General features: G+C 34.2%; 2 long non-coding RNA genes across 2 annotated transcripts in view; both read left to right on the forward strand.

The window, feature by feature from the left end:
- The first annotated feature begins 1191 nt into the window (after positions 1-1191).
- Positions 1192-2889, forward strand: LOC124425392. Its single transcript, XR_006942494.1, has 3 exons — positions 1192-1277; positions 1371-1489; positions 2645-2889. It is a non-coding gene; the product is annotated as an uncharacterized LOC124425392 (long non-coding RNA).
- Positions 2890-7072: 4183 nt separating this feature from the next.
- Positions 7073-7591, forward strand: part of LOC124425391 — a 7139-nt gene continuing 6620 nt past the window's right edge. The window contains exon 1 of the long non-coding RNA XR_006942493.1: positions 7073-7553. This is a non-coding gene — a long non-coding RNA (uncharacterized LOC124425391). The remainder of the gene's footprint in view (positions 7554-7591) is intronic.

The following is a 7591-nucleotide window of genomic DNA, read 5'->3' on the forward strand; positions in this document are numbered from 1 at the left end:
TGGAATCCATAGCAATGCTACAAGCTATGCCCTTATACACCAGCCGATAGTTAGTTACTTATTTCTTATTGCTACCAGCATGAAAAGCAAGATAGTGAGTCCATAGTAAGGGACTCAAACCTTCTTGCTTACTAATGTCCAAGCTATTTCGTTAATGTCTTTTCATATGAAACGTGCAAATGGAGCCAGCCGATTATTAATCTCGTTGGCCAAGAGAACAAGAAAAAGCGACAAGGGATGTGAAATAAAGGGAAATAAATTCGTAAAGTTGACAGGCTTATATCGTTAGGACGCGGTATGGAGGACGACGTTGATCGCTAAATTAAACTCGCATCATCATATTTTCTAGGAGCGCGAGTCCGTCCTCGTTCATGACGATGCTAATAACGGGAGCTCAGGGAGACAGCTCTAACGAAGCAAACCGTCTACCTTTTCAATTTTAAACACAATGAATAATCGATACTGAGTAACGACCAACTTCATTCGTCTTGTAAATATAATATACTTGCTTGCTTCAACTTTGTCTTTCTAATGGTTAACGTACGTTTGTACATTGATAATTAGAAATATTGATTTTGTTTTTTTCCCTTTTTCAAACATTCACAGATATTATTATAATTGATTATAGATATTAATTAGGATTTAAATCGATCGATTTTAAGGACAATAACGTTCAAATGAATTAATTGCCATTACGTACATATTACAGATAATATATGCATGTTAAAATATTATTACGTTTATCATGTTTATATACGTTTATAATATATGACAATACATTAATATACAAATATTGAATTCTTTGTATTAATATTATTTAATATAATATTACAGTATTGTTAATATTTATTTAGTATTTAACGATAATAATATTTATTAATGTTATAACTATTTATTATATAAATATATATATATATATATATATATATATATATATATATATAATATTTAATAAGATCAATGATATTTAAAGATTAAATCATAAATAGATCATAACTACTATATCGTAATAATCATAATGATAGTATTTCTTTATCGAACAAATTATTACACGACGCATGTTATCCTCTATAGGTCTGTACATTGGCTAGATATGGAAACGGTAGATGCAGCTGTGGTAAACGATGTAATAGATGCATTGAATACAACCAACATACCTCGCACATGTCTTACACAAGTCACAAGAGTGCATTCAGTTGCAACGATCGCGTGCATCGGCTCCATTAGAGAATCATTGTCGCTCCCCTCAAGTAAACTCTTACGAAAGACGATCAAGAGTATGTCTCTCGAGTATCTTTTCCTTTTACTTCTGACTCACAATCAGTTTTTCACGGTAAAACGACTGGCAAAGCTATATTTCTTCCTTCCAGCTACGATCACCTTTCTTCTTCGTCTTCTTCATCATCTTCTCATCATTTCTTCGAAGTTTATGGACTGCGTTCAAGGTCGACACGTTTCATCGATCGCAATTAACTCATTTGACATACAAGTAAAAATAGCAAAATTTTACTTTTATATATTACATTGCGTAATATTTGGGAAAAAAAAGAAAAAAGAAAGAAAAGGATATAGACATTTTCTTTTTTTTTGTTTAGACATTGTTATACGTAAATATTAATACGGTATTGAAAGTTTCAATGGAAAATTATTATAATTATATTTATTTCTTTTTTTCAAAGAATTTTTATTCCGTTATATTATATTATACATTTAAACAATATTTTAATATTTAATCTTTCCTTGTTATACTTTGAGATAATAAACAAATAATATTATATATTAAATAATTTTTATATAATAATTTATATAATAATTTAATATTAAACAAATAATATTAAATCTTGTTAATTAATCTTAGAATATGGACAATAACAGACTATATGTAACTATACAGAAGAGAATTTTAATTCAATGAATAATCGCGCACTAGCCGCGCGTACACAGACATTTGAGATGCACGGGGAAACGATATTCAAATATCGTATATATGTATATCTCATATCCATTTCTATATCCATCATCCATGGATCGGCCGATAGGAATATCGTCGTATACGATATCCATAGAATTTTTACGGGCTCGCGATCCGTGTCAAGCTGGCAGTACACGAATTTACAAACGTACTGTCATTGCATGCATACATAAAATGTGACCACGTTATCGGAACATTTTTCTCGGAATTGAAAAAATATAAAAGGACGAAAAACAAATGTTCGTTGCTACGTGATTAGAATAATAAGGGTTGATAAAAATTATTTATTTTGTTGATTATTTTCATTTTTGTTCAATTTTATTATTTTTTATTTTTTTCCTTTTCTTTATTATTATAATCTTTTTTTTTTTCCCCCTTTTACGAATTGCTCTTTATTCGTCAAATTTCTTTTCCTTTTTCATTCTTTTTTTTTGTCGTTTTTGTTTTTTTTTTTTATTTTCTTTTTTTTTGTATTTTTTTGTTTTTTTTCTTTTTTTGTTTTTGTTTTTATTTCCATTACTTATTTCTATTCTTTAAATAGCTCTCATCTTGAATGTAAACGATAGTTACAAAAGTCACTTTAGAATTCTAAGATATTTCTCGCACAAACTCATCTAATATCCTACTATTGCGAAACGTGAACTATTAATTAAACATTCTAATCCACGACAGGGGCGCAAACTTGCCATTCGGCCGAAGCTCCTCTTTCCTTGATTCGAGAAACACGAATGGGGTTGCATCTATAGTCGTTGCGAAACTAACGAAGAGTAGCTTCGTTGAGAACAAGTCAAGTTGGACGCCGTGAAATTTATCTAACAATTTCCATCGTTGGCCGTACACAAGGATTCTGACAAGAAGAAGAAGAACAAGAAGAAGAAGAAGAAGAGAAAGAGAAAGAGGAAGAGGAAGAGAAGATGGAGGAGGAAGAGAAAAACAGGAAGAAGACGATGGAGGTAAACGAAGAAACAAGCTAAAAGTCTGGTCCGTAGTAAAAGATAATACTCTAATTATCGTTAGAAACATCATTACGTCATTAGGTAATTGCATCTAACGTGCGAGTCAGAGAAAGAAAACGAATTTGCTAGGGAAGTTAAAAGTCTTACGAATGTCACTCTTTCCTTTTCTCTCTCTCTCTCTCTCTCTCTCTCTCTCTCTCTCTCCCTTTTCTTATTTTTCTCTTTCTCTCTTTCTTTAACTCGTTTCTCCGACCCTCTTTCTCTCTCTCCCTCTCTCTCTCTCTCTCTCTCTCTCTCTCTCACGCGCGCGCTCTCTTTGGTGAATCGCAGAACGAGGTAATTTTTCGCCTCGCTTGTCCGACTACGACGCATCAGTGTTCGACTGAGTTGAAGAAAACCAGGAAAAGAAACTCGATTCGCGAGAAATGAAAGAAGAGAGTGAAAGAGGAAGATGAGGAGGAGAAGGAGGATTCTTCGATATCCCACATTCGTGAGAAAAACGTAACGTATGACCTCATCGCGATAAGTTATCTCACCCCTGTCGATATCAGATGTCGAGGATCTTGGCTATTTGCTGAATGTTACCGCGATAACGTGCCTCGATCCCTTTGCTTACTTTTCTCTCTCTCTCTCTCTCTCTCTCTCTCTCTCTCTCTCTCTCTCTCTCTCTCTCTCTCGTGATCTTCTACCGTCGACAAATTCGCGGAAAAGTCGCGGTTTGACGAAAATTTCCAGCTTTCGAATCCATCCTGCATACTTCGAGTTAGAAGAGTAGAAATTCTAAAAGGGAATTACTGAAAAAGAGTGAGAGAGAGAGAGAGAGATAGAGACAGAGAATTTTTCTTTTCTTTTATTACAAACGCTATCGAACGAGGTAAGCATGAGATATTAGATCTACCATCGGCACTTGTCTTACGTAAGAAAGATTCCATGCATTTATTTTAAAAGAATGATCGATTTCTCACTCTCTTTCTTTCTCTCACCAAAGCATCAACCAAATGGTTAAGGAACCGGAGAAGACGCTTAGGAAAAATAACTCGAGAAGGAATATAGAATGTCTTTTAGGTGAAAATCGAGAATAGTATGAAAAAAATGAATACTAAAAAAGCCTTTTGATATACTCGATAAGCCTCGAGAATTTTCTCGATTTGATGTAAAATGGAAAATCATTTTCCTATCGTTGCTCAGAAAATTCAAGAAAGAGAGAAGAGAGAGAGAGAGAGAGAGAGAGAGAGAGGGAGAGAGAGAGAGAGAGGAAGTTTCATAACGAGACCCATTTCCGTGTATTCACTTCGAAGTCGTCAAACAAATCTCCGGAGGAAACGTTTCAACGGTATATATGAATTTCTTTTTTTTCCTTCATCGTTATTTCTTTAGATAAAATATTCAAATACATGTGTACATGCATACTATATGCAGTTTATATGTTGTACGTCGATCTTCCCTAGAAGATCAAAAGAATAGATGGAAACTTTTCGTCTTTTCTTTTTTTTTCTTTTTCTCTCGTTTTCTTCCCTTTTTTTTTCTTTTTTTTTTTTATTTTTCTTTTTTACTTGTTTCTTATCGTAAGTCAACGACAGCCGGTGAGACTTTGCTTGATGTTTTGCAACTTTAAAAAAAGAAAAGAAAAGAAAAGAAAGAAAAAAAGATGAAGGAAAAAAAAAGAAGAGGAAAGAAGGATAAAAAAAACAAAAAACAACAAAGTCAGCAATCTGGCATTTCATAGTTAGCTACTCTAAACAACAATCTTTCAGCTGGAAGAAATACATTTATCAATTTTCGACGAAGATTTATTAAACCGACGGGAATGTGCCGGCGCCAGAGCGAACTTACCTAATATCTTGATCGATTATTAATATCCACGAGAAGGTACGGCCTTGGTTTCCGTTTCACGATCGTCCTTCGTGATAAACCTATATATACATATATATATATATATATATAGTTAAGAAAAATCATTGATGTGTTGTTATCGATCAGACGTTGGTGTTAATATCGATCAATTTACACCTAAGGTATTAGATCGACATATATTAATGGATTTATTAAAATCTTTCTCTGAAGAATTTTTAAATTATTAATAATTTAAACAATGATCACACTTTCGTAAACATTAAACAAATAATTTATTATTATTATTATTATTATTATTATTATTATTATTAATTAGAACATAATCTTTAATATAATAAAATAATGAATAAATAATAAGAGAAAATTAAGAGATATAACGATCAGTCTGAAACATAGAAATTTTCATTTGATAATTTGAAAAAAAAAGATGTTACATTTAAAAGTAACATGTTTCATTAAGACATATCAATGGGAAATAAATAATGTCACAAAATCGCGAAATATAATATAAAAAGGATGAATCTAAAAAGATAAACAATTTCACCTAAGAGTCTAGATAAATGTAACTAGTTGAGGGACACTGCGATCGAGGGACTGGTTAACTTGAAATACCGGTCCCATCTTAGCAACTCTAGCATGAGGTTGACTATCCAAGGTAGGATAGGTTGTTTCAGCTTCCGTGAGGCTGCAGGCAGGAGAGCGAGTACAGGTACACAGGGATGTGGAGGGGCTCTACAGAGATAGAAAGAAAGAAAGAGAAAGAAAGAGAGAGAGAGAGAGAGATAAAGAGAAAGAAAGAGAAGGAAGAAAGAAAGAAAGAAGAAAAAAAGAAAGAAGAATCGAGGCGGCAGGTCAGACGAGCGACTAAAGGGACGATAGATGGAGAGACGAAGGGAAAAAAGAAAAAAGATGGAGAACGGAAAGTGGAGAGAGATCCCATCGTACTCATGGACCAGTCACTCTTTTCTCTCCCTCTACTTCAGCTCGGAAATGTTCGTATAACTTCGTGAAGCTTCGGGCACGCGAGAACCACGCGCATCAAGGTCGCCGGCCGTCTACCTTTCCCCGATGGCAAGTGCATGTGCATTGTACTCCAACTGCAACGTCGTCGCGATCGCCAATATCTCTCTCTCTCTCTTGGAGACTAACAGGGACGCAACTATCGATTGAAAAATATTCCATCACGTAATATCTCTTCCATATTAATTTTATTATTAATAAATATAATATATTGAAGTGTCCTTAGAATTTTTTCCATGGAAAAATTGATACTTCATAAATTTGTTTCATTTCGAAAAGACATTTCCATAGGTCTTAATATATTTATATATACGTCCTTGAGACTCTCACGAAAGGACAAACTTTCTTCTGTTGATCTGTTATAATACTTATGATTATAGTGATCAATATTAAAGGTATAGATACGTTTCGAAGGTAAACGATGTCCTTCGTACGTCAGTCAAAGGTCCTCTTTCACTCTCTCTCTCTCTCTCTCTCTCTCTCTCTCTCTCTCTTTCTCTCTCTTTCTCTCGAAACAGTTTGAACTCAATTGTCGTTCGAGCATAATGTCGAAGTTTCAAGTAATTTTCTCGTAACTCGTTTCTCTTCGGCTTTCTACGATCGTAAAGTTCCCTTCCCTCTCCCTACCTTCGCCCTACCAAATTTAAAAAGTTAATAAGAAGTAGCATGGAAGTTAAACGTTTCCCCTTCGCGCCCACCATAGGCGACGGACATTAATGTTGAAATTAGTATCGCTGCTAACGGAGTTCTTCTCGGTCGTCTGGAGTTTGGTGATGGAAGGACGAAAAGGATAGAGAGGATAAGAGGGAGAATAATGTGGAGAGAGTTTGGTGAAGCGAGACGAGCTCGCTATAAAATCCTTTACGATCTTGCTTCATAAAACATGACTTGCGAAGACGTTTATGCAAGACTCGTCTGACATTACCTGTACATCTTTGATGTTACTTATGTACGTTACCTAACCTTCATCCAAATGATATCTAAAACTATACCTTCTTTTCTTTCCGTTAGTTCATATTCTTCTTCTACTTTCTACTTTTTGTCTACTTTTCTATTCTTACGTATAATAAAATTCGTCGGTCCTAGCGCGATGATTCTATTACAAATTTTATTTTGTCATTTACGTATGTATCTTATAGATATACATCTATATATATATATATATATATATATATATATATATGTGTGTGTGTGTGTGTATGTGTATATGTTTAATCAAACTATTTAATCAAACGTTTAACATAAAATTTCTCTTTTCCGTAGAATCTAATAAAAATTTATTCATCATATATAAATAAATAGATATTTGTGTTGAATGGATAAAATAAAAAAGGACAAATTTAAATGCGATTCGTGTAATCGAGAATCATTGGATGCGTCCCTGAGACGAAGAGAATGGGATGAGGAAGGGAGTAAGCAGCCTCCGCACTTCGAAGAAGCTCGGTCCAGAACTAATCGTCAAAATATATAGTAAGCGTTAGGATGAGGGTAGAAAGGCCGCCCGGGTGAAACACCTGCTCGATTTGACAAGATACCCACCGTAGCCTCCTCCTGCACAACAATAATAACACAAGAGATGAAGAAGAAGAAGAAGAGGAAGAAGAAGAAGAAGAAGAAGAAGAAGAAGAAGGAGATGAAGAAGAAGAAGAAGAACGGATGCTGGGCTATACTGGGTAACGCAGAAAGATTATTGCAAGACGTAGAACGCTGCGAGCGATGCTGCCGCTACGAGAGCAAGCTGCAGCTTTAGAGTATGTATGTGTATATGTCTGTATATATATTCTTATAT

Source organism: Vespa crabro, chromosome 7, assembly GCF_910589235.1.
Source record: "Vespa crabro chromosome 7, iyVesCrab1.2, whole genome shotgun sequence".
Taxonomy (NCBI): Eukaryota; Metazoa; Arthropoda; class Insecta; order Hymenoptera; family Vespidae; genus Vespa; species Vespa crabro.